The sequence below is a fragment of the Coptis chinensis genome, chromosome 5 (genome assembly GCF_015680905.1).
Source record: "Coptis chinensis isolate HL-2020 chromosome 5, ASM1568090v1, whole genome shotgun sequence".
NCBI classification, from domain to species: Eukaryota; Viridiplantae; Streptophyta; class Magnoliopsida; order Ranunculales; family Ranunculaceae; genus Coptis; species Coptis chinensis.
The window spans coordinates 10,059,698-10,073,314 of NC_141460.1; the positions used below are offsets into that span (position 1 = coordinate 10,059,698).

The 13,617-nt window shown below is 34.6% G+C and overlaps 2 long non-coding RNA genes across 2 annotated transcripts; one reads left to right on the plus strand and one right to left on the minus strand.

The window, feature by feature from the left end:
• Positions 1–562: 562 nt before the first annotated feature.
• LOC147496614 (uncharacterized) lies at positions 563–2,408 on the minus strand. Its single transcript, XR_015196618.1, has 4 exons — positions 2,073–2,408; positions 1,860–1,953; positions 1,531–1,613; positions 563–1,430 (listed from the first exon to the last, which is right to left on the minus strand). It is a non-coding gene; the product is annotated as an uncharacterized LOC147496614 (long non-coding RNA).
• Positions 2,409–7,874: 5,466 nt separating this feature from the next.
• LOC147496615 (uncharacterized) lies at positions 7,875–10,574 on the plus strand. The gene is made up of 5 exons (XR_015196619.1): positions 7,875–8,645; positions 9,268–9,347; positions 9,433–9,609; positions 9,867–10,126; positions 10,281–10,574. It is a non-coding gene; the product is annotated as an uncharacterized LOC147496615 (long non-coding RNA).
• Positions 10,575–13,617: the final 3,043 nt, after the last annotated feature.

Below are 13,617 nucleotides of genomic sequence, written 5' to 3' on the forward strand. Positions count from 1 at the left end.
CACAAGGGTGTCAAGCTAAGGCCTAAATGTATGGATAAAAAGCAAACTCTAGAGAGTTGCATGTAATATAACATAGAAAAAATATCTATATATATATATATATATAAGAGAGAGAGAGAGAGAGAGAGAGAGAGAGAGAGAGAGAGAGAGAGAGAGATTGCTCAAGCTTAGCTAACGACTAAGTCTCCTCTTAACAGGTAAATGTGCTTCCCTCGTGAACACCGACTAACAAATGCATTCAAATAAATAATATTATAACAATAACAATTACAAAGTTAAAAAGTCATTCAAATTGCTTACACTAAGAATTTTCAAAATATGATGTGATTTTTGAAATCATTATGGGCCGATTGACAATGTTCATTCCCACTACACTACTTTCTATTGCAAACAAAAAAGATAACAAAATACAAATAGATACCAAAAAAGATCACCTTTTTGTTGAAATAATTACCAAATTAAGGGATCAATTTCCAACTATATTATTTCCAAACAACTAAGGGCGCTTTTTGATAGGTGGGAATAAACTCCTTTGAAACTTCCACATTAATAGGTTAGGTCAAACTCTTGATTTTGTACAAACTTTTCACAACTCAATAGTCTGCAGATTAGAGCTCTTTAGTGGTAAAAATTGTCCACTAATATCCATAGGATTTCAGGTTATAAATAAGTGTGCAAATTGTACTCCCACAAATCGAAGTATCAAACACAGCCTATATTATGATACAGAATCATGCACTCATGGCCACTATGTATGATGGTTCTCATCAGTTCTCACTCACCAATTACCACCCCAGTCACTGGCTTTAAGTGTGGATGGTGGGAAGCTATAAAGACTCCTCATAAGCAATCATGCTACCTACTATTCATGAACAGCTGAAACAATATTGGTGTGATACCTTTGTCATTGTCATACTCATGGTAGTACTTGTTAGGTGAACTTCGCAGTTCAGCATGCACAGAGCAATAATAGACTACATTTTGCTCTGTGCACCTTGTGCACCTTGGTACTTAGTAGCAATTGGAGATGTTACTGTGCAACCTTAAATTCATCTTAATATAGTTTATACCATAATTTGACAATATCCAATCTACAGTAAGAAAATAAGAATGACACAACACCGGTTCAAAATTTATGGAAAAAACACAACCGTGATACATACACAATCAATTAACCAAAAAAACCATAATTACTTCTTTGATAAACAAAGGAAAACTGTTAGAATATTCCAACGTACATTTACTTGAGATGACGAAGAAGAAAAGCTCATATATAGACTACCATCATAGCATGGAACTAAAATGTGGCCACTATATATTATTTATTGAAGTATAGAACTAATATTCCAAATGAAGCATTTACAAAAGATGTACCTCTGGAAAATGCCCGAGGGCCAAGGGCCAACAAAACCTGCCGTCTTGAATCAGAACTGCAAAGGGTGTCATTAGGGTCCCATAACAATACAGTTCAAATAAGAGTAATGTTTATCGTGCCCTACATTAAAAAAAGATAGAGATGGATAGGTATACCTGGAAATCCCGCACAGTTCCCACAAAACCCATAAGAGATCGTCAGATTGTGGAGTTTATGCAAGCAGGACTATGGCATTCACCTGCAATCAAAAGTACTGATCTGAGGCACTATACGTTCAGCAGCAAAGGATCAAATAAGCTAAGAAATTGGGGAGTCATTTGACTTAACACATTGGATGTAGTATTGTGAAAGCAAGCTCCAGGAAAAGCGAAACAAAAAAGTTTGATAAAAGTTTGACAAAAAAAGAATGACGATATGTTTGGACTTTTGTTGTGATTATAGTTATGAAGCTATAATCACAACAAAAGTCGAAAACCTTGCATACCTAAATGTTAAAAAAACTCCCCACTTAAGCACCAAAACCTATCTCGAAACAAAGGCAATCACAAAATGTAACCTCGTCCAAACATAGCCACATTCTGCAGCAAAGTATTAAGGAAAAACAAAGTAAATATCAAAACCATACAATCTCTTGCTACTGAGTTTATGCTCGGGAGAAGCTTTAGAAGTACCCCTGGAGTAAGAAATGCCATTTTACCTTCAAACTCTAATTCTCTTAAACATGTATCTGCAATTCAGGCATGGTAGAAGTCAATCTAATTTGCATTTCAGAACTTGTGCTTGTAAGCATATTTCAAAATTATTGCTCTGTATAATTGTAACAGCACACGCGTCGACTACGGGAATGATGAAATAACATATACATAGCTTAGAACGTAGCAATGAAGATTCTGACGACCACTGTTACAACTTACAAATAACAACATTCAGTTTGAAAGAAGACATTGTCTGGTCGACTCTACCTGCAGTTCAATGTTCCATACTCTTAACCAAAACTTAGTGCCATATACCTTTGGGATCATTAATGGCTTTTGATTCAAAGACAAACAAATCATAAGAACCTCCGCTGCCTCAAGGATAATCTCAATATAAATGGTGGATCATGGTCATTTCATTTGTTGAAAAAGACCGAGAAACCAATCGAGATATGACCATCACAAGTCCCATGTCCTTCTGTCCTTCGTTGCTAAGCTTACAACAAATCCTAGAAATTGATTAATCAGTCTTCCAAGCAAATCTCAAACTGAATAATAAGTTCTTTTGGGTACCGACTTAGATACCCGTGCAAGTTCAATTTGATTCCTTTTTTTTCCTCGATCTTGTCCGAATAGACTTGTAAAGATCGACATGAATCAATAACAAATGCTACTCTAGGTATTGTGGATCAAGATTCTCGCTATGTTAGTAGCTAATATAACCTGTGATAAAAGTAAAATCCATTAGAGAATTTCGTCATAACCAGTGAAGTGGTTCATAATTTTTCAAAAGTTTCTAGAGTTATGAGCCCCGCAACATTCGGGTTCACTCTAAGGTTTGATAAGAATCTAACGGAAAGGTCAGCCCCAAGTATTACTTATAATGATTCTGCAATAATTGCGGCATATATAATATGGCAATCAACTAACTGGATAAATATTAGGCAAGTGTGGTTCTAGGTCCTACAAAGGTACTAAAGTAGTAAAGTGTTTGTATGAACTCAAAGATAGCATCCAAAACCAATCCAATTACAACCCAATCGAAAAGCATTTATTGTGTGCAAACATATCTTCTTTCAAGTAAACAATTGTCCAGACCTACCTCTATTTGTAGTGGGCCTTATCAAACTTCAAGGAGAGAAAGAATGGTTTACTTTCGAGAAGCGAGAACCTCTCTTAATTTGGTTGGTGTCTGTTAACCAAACAAAGCGATCTAGTAAATGCTTTACATCATCACCATAACTTTGGTTTCTTAATAATTCTATTTCATGATTTTCCTCCCTTTCTCAGACTCATATAGTTTCTAGCCATGAATTTTAGGAGGTGGAATACTTAGGAATATAATGATAAAAGATCTGGTCTAAGTTGCACTTTTTCTTGCTAGTGTCCCTAATGATGAAAATGTCCAACATCACAAGTCTGCATTCATTGATGATGAAAGGAATGAATTAATAACTCCAAAGAAAAACAAAGGCAATCTTAAATATTACCAGGCTTCCCGTCGCCTATCAATAAAACAAAACTACTTCTTATATATATATAGGAAGAACTCATATAGTCATATGCATTAAAGAACTCATATATATAAAAAGCTTACCGGAAAGATACCATATACTAATTACTAAACTTTCTTAACTAAAAAAAAAATACTATAATTCTCAGAGTATATTGAATTCTATACAATAAAAAAGAAACTTGATGAGAATCTCCAATGGTGCATTCTGCATATGGTATATACTATGTGCTGTGGGATCTCCTATGGTGCTAGCTGCTCATTTGTAGTGTAAAGCGACAACTAAACACGGTGATGTCAAGAGTGATTGAAGAGTTTTTATTCCTTGAAAATGCTATAGAGATGCTACATATGAAGTTAAAAATAACAGACAAAAGAGATGCGAAAGCATGAGAAATACCTTTGGTTACGCGTCCAAGCTCAGCTCGACGACTCAAGAGAAGAATGAACAAATGGAAGGGGACTGTGTGAAGTATTTTGTTTTTGTTAAAGATTGCCACTCAACATCTATGACATTACAATCATCACTCTTTGCTTCAAACTCCAGGCAAGATTTTTCAGATTCTCGAGTGACACGAACAAAAAAAACAACATAATGTAATATTGCAGCAAGTACGTGTACGTTAAGGGTAGCAATTGATCATTACCATTCCTGTGCAACAAAATTAAATAAATGAAAAAAAAATCAGGAATTTCATAGTCAATATACAATAATGAGAATATGATATATACGAAGAAAAACAAAACTACAATGACACGACCTCAAATAGAACTTCCGAGAATCAAAAAGTTCTATTTCTCGGTTGTGTTTAAGATCGGCGATGTGAACAAACTCGTGCCTCCTACCGTAAGAATAGAGATTTTGGGAAATCATGTCTTAATTCCTTTCTGTTAATCATATCCATTACAAAGTCGTTATGAACTATGGGTTGTTCCAAGCAAATACTTCCATATGTCATTTTATATTACCATCACCCAACAACTCCAAGTCCAAAGATTGCGACCGTTGAATCCTTTTGGGCGCCTGCCACTTTCCAAAGCAAAGACCAAGTCCCGCGCATCTCCATTCACAGATTTATCAAATAACTGTATGGAAAATGCCGGAGACCTACCCGAGGCATCGGTATTTTCAACAAAGATTACTTGTTCATTTCATACAATAATCTCTTTGCAATTTTGATTAATCACGTACATTTGCAATTGAAAATGCTTGTCCAAAAAAATCGATCGAACTCCGCATCGAATACCATCTGAAATATTTCCTATTAGATGATTGACAATGTGTTTAAAGTAATCTTACCAAATTGAGACACCACAGCTAAGTAAGCGGGCCTTATCTAGAGCAATTTCGTGGCCGATCTTCACTACATGAGCTATATCCACCACAAGATACTCAACAACATTGATACGTAACCAACTACTTAAAATGCAAATTACAAACATGACATTCTACCTTTCTTCTCCTCAAGGTCTATTGTTAAGTTCTCGTCGGTTGTTGTCTTGTATAAAGTAGTGGTTTCGTGGATCGAGTTTTGTTTTTCTTGGTTCTCGTCCTAGTGTCACCATCAAGGTCTTGTTTGAGTTTCATCTCTTCCTCGAATTATATAGATTGCCTGCATCACCATAAGAAATTAAAGGACATAAGAAACATTTAATTATGGACAAAAACATAATATCGCTATAATAGGTTTCCTATAGAGGGAGAACAAAACACTTGAAGCCAAAAGATAAGAGTACCTTTACGCTCAATGAGAGGTGATGTCTCTTTCACATCGGTTTTATCGGAGGGTCGGATATTAATAGTTGCTTATCCCGCTCATTTCTCTCTTACCATTGGAATCTATAAATCTGCTTTCGTCCCATCCCTCGGCATACCAACACCTGTTCTAAACCGAAATTTGGTGCACATATTGCTCTTCTCCGACTTACAATAAATGCATTCATTGCAATTTGCTAGAAAAGAAGGAACAACTCGTGTCCTTCCTTCACTTCCTCTACATAATCTCCCACACTCTCCACCACCCTATATGTTGAAAAAGATCCATTATTACCGGCTTGACAACGATATTTATGGAGAAAAGGATAATAGCCTTATAATCGACTAATTTATTCTTTAACATGTCTAAGTAATAAAACAGTCTTGTTAAGTCAGACTTGGTCTTAAGTTCTTTAATCATAACAGTTCAATCGGTCTTGACATATACATATGATTTGCCATAGAAATCGATTATTTAGGAAATGTGAACTTTCACTATCGGTCTACATTTGCATTTGTTTTTCTAATGACTTGAGCAAAGAGTTTTAGCCGATCAGTAGCAAATTATTATTTGTCATACTATCAAAAGTATAAAAATGAAGGTCACTTTCCACATAATTTTTGTTCAATGTTGATAAGATGAAGTTCATTTGTGAATGCATTGTCGCCGTGATTATTTTTCATGCCCGAATCGCAACACATCAAGTCATTTGATGAAGAACAATTCAGTAATATCCGCAGGCTATCTAGCTAACTGGAAGAGAAAGGGAAATTCTTTAATTAAATGCAGTTACCCAATAGCTTCATGCCCGAAAATCGTTGGATATACTCCTAAAGGTGCCTAAAAAAAGGAACACATCAAGGAAATTCACCTGTGAAAAAATAGAAGCAAAAATTCAGTAATATCGCTAATTGTATGTTCAAACACCTCCATTTTCCAACCGGTAATGTCGAATTGCACGGATTAGGCGGAAGAAAGATACCATTTACCTATTCTATGTTATATGCATCGTGGAGCACGAAACGGCAACTTTCTTTCCTAATGACGATTCTCAACAGCGAAGCTTACGCAAAAAGAACGGATATTGCGGAAAAGAGCGGTTATTCACCATCCATAGCGGTAATCCCGATTCTATATTCAATATGATAAAAGCCCTTCTAAGAGAATAAGATCTTGTCTGTGGGATAATAGGTTGTTATTGATTATAAACAACCTATTTGTAAAAATACCGTGAGCCAACTTTTTAACTTTAAAGAAAAAAAGAAGGGAAACGCCAGCCAGTAAGTAGATAAGTTTATGTGATTGGGGAGGAGGATCATATAGAATGAAAGCCGGTGGTGACCCAAACTATAGAGACTTAGAAATAGAGAAACAAGCATAGGGCCTTAAGCAACCTTTTTAAAAAGAAGATGTATCAAGGTAGACAAACTCAATGTAGTAAACTACAAATATTGAATGAAAGGCTCGGGTACATTGTGAATAGGCAATGAACCATAGCAACTTTTTTTACTATTCATTCGAAGATCATTATAGCACCGGTCAAAGATCAAAGTATTTTGATCCTAACTTCATAAGCTTTAGGTTTTTTTGAACAAAATTAAATAAAATACAAATAAAAAATTAAATTAAATACAATGGATGTCTTCTCAAAAACCATAAAAAATTAATAAAGTATGAACCATAGCAACTATTGTTATCCAAACACATATAAAATGTCATACTTCAATCTCTTCTATAGCCCTCAGAGGATCCCCAATGCCTTTCTACCTATTATCACTTTATTTCTACCTACTTTTTTATAAACTTCATATTATTACTCAATTATGAAAGAACGCATGGTCTTTATGGCTTGAATTTGAGTGAAGAGTTACATTGGAGAGAAGTCTAACCTTTGCATCTTATATATTTTTTCTGTTGTGTTTGGTGATGTGCTCCCCATTCTCCGAGTTCATATACCATTAGAAATGTGCGCACACTCTTACCTCCACTTCTTGCGAAAAACAATAAAAGGTGGGATCATTGTCTTGAATAGAGATTGAGAGGAGATGAGAATCAAAAGGGAAAGGATTAGTATATTTATGGTAATTTAAGTCTTAATTTATGACTAATAAATGTAAGCGCATCTCATCAATTCATATAGTCATATAGTGCGTGCATTTGGTTTTCAACCTGAATTTACACGAAACTCCTTTGTGAGTGTGTTATAACTTAAGGGTATAAATGGAAATAAAAGTTGAAATGACGGAATAGTCCTTTTTAAAAGCATTGAATATTTTATTTTAATATCTAATCAAGAGTATTTAGTGGTAGATAAAAGGTTGGTCTAATTTAAAAGGTCAGGCTAATTATAGTGTACTTTACTAATAGAGATAATAACCAAAGTCTAATTTGCCTCCTTCAAAATAGTACCACGTGCCAGAAACAAAATAGTTATCAAAAAAAATAAAAATACCGTGAGCCAACTTTTTAACTTTAGTTGGGAACAAAAAGCAAAAGGCTTTACTTTACTTTATTCTCCTCTTTCTTCTATTTTCGGTCTCCATCTCAAAACCAGTTGGTTCAGAACCAACCGATGTGTCTTGAAAAATCTCAAAGCTTCAAACTTAAAATGAAAACTAAATATACCAAAATAACAGGATTTGAACCCTCGAGCTACCACTATATTGAAGAAATGACTAAACAAAGTCTATTTACCAACCGAACAAAAACAACACCCATACAAATTTGAATTTCTTTTCAAAAACATGCAAGAAAAATCAGCGCACAACAGCCGTTTGATCTTGTTCAAACAAATCTGAGCCGTCCTTTCTATGTTATTTTGTCTTTTAGTGGAAAAAAAACCATATCTTATTATATAGATAAAACCTTCAATCATTTCAAACAACCCTGGTCTATCATTAGTTTAAGCAGCTCAATATTTCTTTTCGTTTCTTTCTATGAATCTTTTTGACTTATTTAAATTAGACTTCTTTAAACTATAGGATTAGGAAGGATGAAGGAATAAAATATTTTGATTCTTTCATTATTATTATGTTATTTTTATAGATTAGTTGATAAGAATAAATTATTGGCTGTTGATTATACCTAATCAAGCCGTCATTGACACATGAGCCATTTAAACCTCGTGTCCCAAGCCACGAGAAACTTGTTAGTGAATTCAACCAGACTAATAGTTTTGCTAACCCAACTCAATTGCATTTGAAACCAGTAGAGATTCCTGATTTACTAACTGATTTCATTGATGGACTCTTCACAATGTGTGGGGCTGGAAGCTCTTTTCTTCAACATGGATATGATATTCACATGTAAGTGGTTATTCTATTTGTTTGGCAGTTGAAACTTACTTGATTGACCAGAATTGTTGAATGCTTCTATTCTTCTTTTTTTCATTATAAATCGTTTTTTTTTGCTAGTTGCATTCGTATTGTCATGGTTTCTCTTGCTTATAATATATGATATAGGAAAGGGGGGGAATAAAACTTAGCTTCAGACATACATTTTACTAGATCCTAGACTTGTGTGACTGTTGACGTCTGTTTTAAAAATAGCCTTGCTAAGATGATAGATGTGTCTACGTATCTGCGGAGTCTAATGATGCTTAGAGAATAGAAATAGATCATGATGCTAAGTTTGACGTCTATGAAAATATAACAAACAAGAGAGAAACTAACATCTTTTTTACTGGTCTTGAGCCTTGCATAGAAAATGTAGAAGATGTAATCCACCACCAAGCAAGTTTTCACACTTGATGGCAGTCGAAAACATAATACAAATACAGGAAGATGTCCAGTGACTTGTTTTGAAAACTATCAAAGTAATAACTATTTCCATCTAGAGAATCATGTTTTTAGTAGCTTGCCACAGCATGCCAAACTACTGGAACTTTAGAAACCGCTGTCTTTTCTGACAAACCTTGTTTGCATGTAGGTACACTGCTAACAAATCAATGGAAAACTCTGCCTTTTGCAATGTTGATGGTGACTTTTTGGTAGTTCCACAGAAAGGAAGTAAGTTATTCTTGGTAAATTTTTAAGAACAATCCGGAATGTTGAATGTTTGGTCTCAGATATTTATTTGGCTTGAAATTGTCAGATAGGTAGCCATTGAAATTGTCAGATAGTTTCAACAGCAATCAAGGTTTCAGCAGCAGAATCTCCTTGGCAAGAATATGATTAGTGATTATGTTGTGCCATGACTTGCTTACACACTTGAACCGAACAAGTTCTTTAACAGGAGAACGGAGTAAAATATAGGAGATTAGTTCTTTAGGTAAGTTATCAATGCTTCTATTTGACTGCCTGGCATGACTTTTTTTATCACTAGAACCTATTTTGTAGTGAATCTCCCATGCATGCTGCTGCTACTACCTATGACAAAAATAGTGGGTTCCTTTGTATTGCCTTTGTCTGTGTTGCATTTTTATCCTTCCATCATATTCAAAACCATCTCTACTGCAGTTTCCCATTGGGTTCCTTTGTACTGCCTGTGTACTAATATAAATATTGGATTCTTATCTATTTTTGGAGGAGGAGCTGAAAAATAAGGTAGAGGAGGGGGTTTGGGCAATGGAATGAAAAATGGCATACTTACTATGGCATTGGGAACTCCAGAGTCTAGTGGTCGAGTCAGGGCAGGTGGACAATATAGCACTCCCACTATGTACTCCAATCTTTCTAATAAAAGATCAAAGAAATATCACGAGGATTTGGAAGTAAAGTTGAAATAGATAAAGTTCGTCTTGAATTCATCGACTTTATCCAACAATTTATCTGAGTAGTTAATTTGGGTAAGTGGGCTTCCATATTTTCCCTTTCTTTATGTATATTTACTTTTCTTATCGATTTTTTTTCTTACTTGTGCAATATACCCTTCTTGATTCACTTGCTTTTTAATTTTATATACTAGTCATAGTGGAATGACGACTTCATGATATGATGTAGGTGCATGGATCGATTAACAAATGAATAGATGGTAGCTAAGTTTTTTGGTGTTGGAAGTGCGCACAACAAGCTAAGATATTGTTATGATAGTGTTGGCGTTATGTAGTTTTTATTTTTTATTTTTAATTTATTGTGATTATTTTGGTATTGGAATGACTTATTTTGTTGGGAGTCAAACTAGATAATAGATATTAGGTTTGATCCATGAAATCAATAGAAATTAATTGTTTTGAATGTTGTTTATTTTTTTCCGAATGGATGTTGTTTCCATATCATAAAGCAGGTTAAAGTGATTTTGGTTGTGATGTTTTGATAAATGTATGTGGATGTTGTTTATTTCATAAAGCAGGTTAATGGGATTTTGGTTATGACGTATAGGATGCAGGTTGAGAAATGAATACGATCGAATACAAAAATGAGAAAATGTTTTAAAAAAAAATTATTTTCATTTGTCTCGGTTTTGGAAAAAGTGATATAATATCTATTAAAAGTGACACAACTGATCACTCTTATGTGTCATTTTCTTTTTCACACGAGTTACATGGAGTTGATTCCCAAAAGCGACACAAGAAGTGGGGGGATCATGTGTCGCTTTTGACGTACTTGTGTCACGTCTGGTCCAAAAGTGACACAACTAGTATACTTAATGTGTCACTTTTGACGTACTTATGTCACGCTCTGGTCCAAAAGTGACACAACTAGTATACTTAATGTGTCACTTTTGATGTACTTATGTCTTGTTCTGATCCAAAAGTGACACAACTAGTATACTTAATGTGTCATTTTTGACGTACTTATGTCTTGCTTTGGTCAAAAAGTGACACAACTAGTATACTTAATGTGTCACTTTTCACGAAATTATGTCCCACTCTAGTACAAAAGGGATACAACTAGTGTCACTTTTGACAAGCACTGTGACACTCTTTCTTAAAAGTGACACAAGAGGATATTCTTAAGTGTCATTTTATTAACAAAAAGTGGCACATTTAGTAAGGCTTTTGTGTCACTTTTGGTATAACTTTATGTGTTGGGGGATGTTAGGTCACTTCAGAATTAGTTTCAAAAGTGACACAAGTGACTTCTTGTGTCACTTAAAAAGTGACACAAAAAGCCCTTCCTTGAGTAGTAAAGGGAAAGGAAGAACGGAAAAAAAGAAAATAATTGGAGAATAAATAGAAGGAGTTAGAAGCAAAATTTAATGATTGTCTCACTTCTTCTGTGTCGGAAAAAATTGCTTCAAATAGCCCCAAAAGTGACAATAGAGACCATATCCCCCCTTTAGCTGGTGCACATAGCAAGCGTAAAGTAAGCTTATAAATAGTGTTTACACTACTTTAGAATTGGGTGTTTTTTTCTTCCTATTTCATTTTTATTTTGTAAATATTCTCTGACATATATATCCGAAGAACAAGGAAGAGAAGAGTCGTCAGTCATAAACAAACTCTGAACCTGATTTTGGGAAGGTATATGATAGGAATTCTTTTTGTGATTAAGAAGTTCTTCCACCTTTTCATCAGGACCATATATATTGGGTCCAAAACAAATAAGATTTTTTTTAGTTTCTTCGTATCCAAATTTCAAACATACATACATCCAAACCAAACAAATTTTACCAATGCAGACATCAAATTCTAAAAATTGAATTAAAAAGCAAATTAGCATAACCACATTGAATTTGGTCAGTTCCAAATTACCCAACCATATCAAATTTGAGAACAATTTGGACTTAGTCAATAACATGTACTATTGGTATTTCATACCCATCATTAATGTGCTCATCTGCCAATACTAGACTTGGAATGTTCAATGTCGTAAATTGCGGTTGTCTAGCTTGTAATGCAGTATCCCAACTATTTGCAATTAAGTGTTGAGATGTATGCCATCTATGCATCGGTTTTGAAACTAGATGGATTGACCAAATGAAAATTCTAACCACATGAACATTAATTAAATAGACTTGGTCGATAACATGTACTATTGGTATTTCGGACCCATCATTAGTGTGCTCGTCTGGCAATACTACACTGGGAATGTTTAATGCTGTAAATTGCGCTTGTCTTGCTTGTAATGCAGTATCACAACTATCTGCAATTAAGTGTCGAGCTGTACGCCATTTACGCATCGGTTTTGGAACCAGATGGATTGACCAAATGAAAATTCTAACCACATGAACATTAATTAAATGGACTTGGTCGATAACATGTACTATTGGTATTTCGGACCCATCATTAGTGTACTCGTTTCCTAATACTAGACTGGGAATGTTCAATGCTATAAATTGCACTTATCTTAAAAAATAGGGAAAGTTATCTTAAAACATGTTATATTGGTCACGGGTTGATGACCCGACCCATTAGACCTGAGAACAAATCGGGTCTACTAACGGGTTACTTGGGTTAACATATGTGCCTTTAGCCGAACCTATTTATTTGACGGGTTCGGTGGGTCAACCCTTAAATGACCCAAAAGCCTTTTTCCCAACCCGAACCTGCTAAATTTGTGTTGGATTCGTGTCGGGTTAGCGGGTCGTGTACAAAACTGCCACCCCTAGTCCCTATTGAGTCAGTAGAATCACTACTGAATTGAAAGAAAATAAACTTACATGCAAGTACACTCACCCTCCTCCTACTTCAATAGTTGGTTATATCAATTACTATTTATGTATTTTGGACTGTAATAACTAACGTGTACATTTTTATTAGGAACAAGCAGGGTTAGAGATTAGTTTCGGAAAGTTACAGCTATAAAGCCATAATATATTCCATTGGAAACAAGGGTTTGGAAAGAGATACAAACATTCATAGATCCTTAAAAGGGAGAAAATTAGAGTATTGAATAAGGTTAAGAAGACGAGTATAATTTGAGGAGAGGATAATAGGTTTTTGGAAGATATAACCACTAACGGGTACATTTTTCTATCATATGTCGTTGACTAGTGCTAATGTAATAATAAAAAATAAGATCTAGAGTTAGAGCTGGGTTCCAAATCACAGGTTGAAGGAGCAAACCCAAACCTAAACCCAGTTTATAAATATGTCAAGATTATCCAACCCCTACCCCGAAACCGCTACAAAAGAGTCGGATTCGTGTTGGGTCCTGTACTAAATTGTGACCCCTATTTTGCGTAATAACTTAGCACGTAACAATTACTTCATACTATTCCATGATGTAATGAATGATATTTATCAATGATATTTCTCAATGTATATTTCTTTGGACCCATATCCCCCCTTTTTATTTTCTTTTTAATTGGCTTTTAAGGCTCGGCTTTTAATTGCATATTTTTTTGTTTCTTTCTTCTTTATTTTCTGAATAACCTAACTTTTGTATTTAGAAA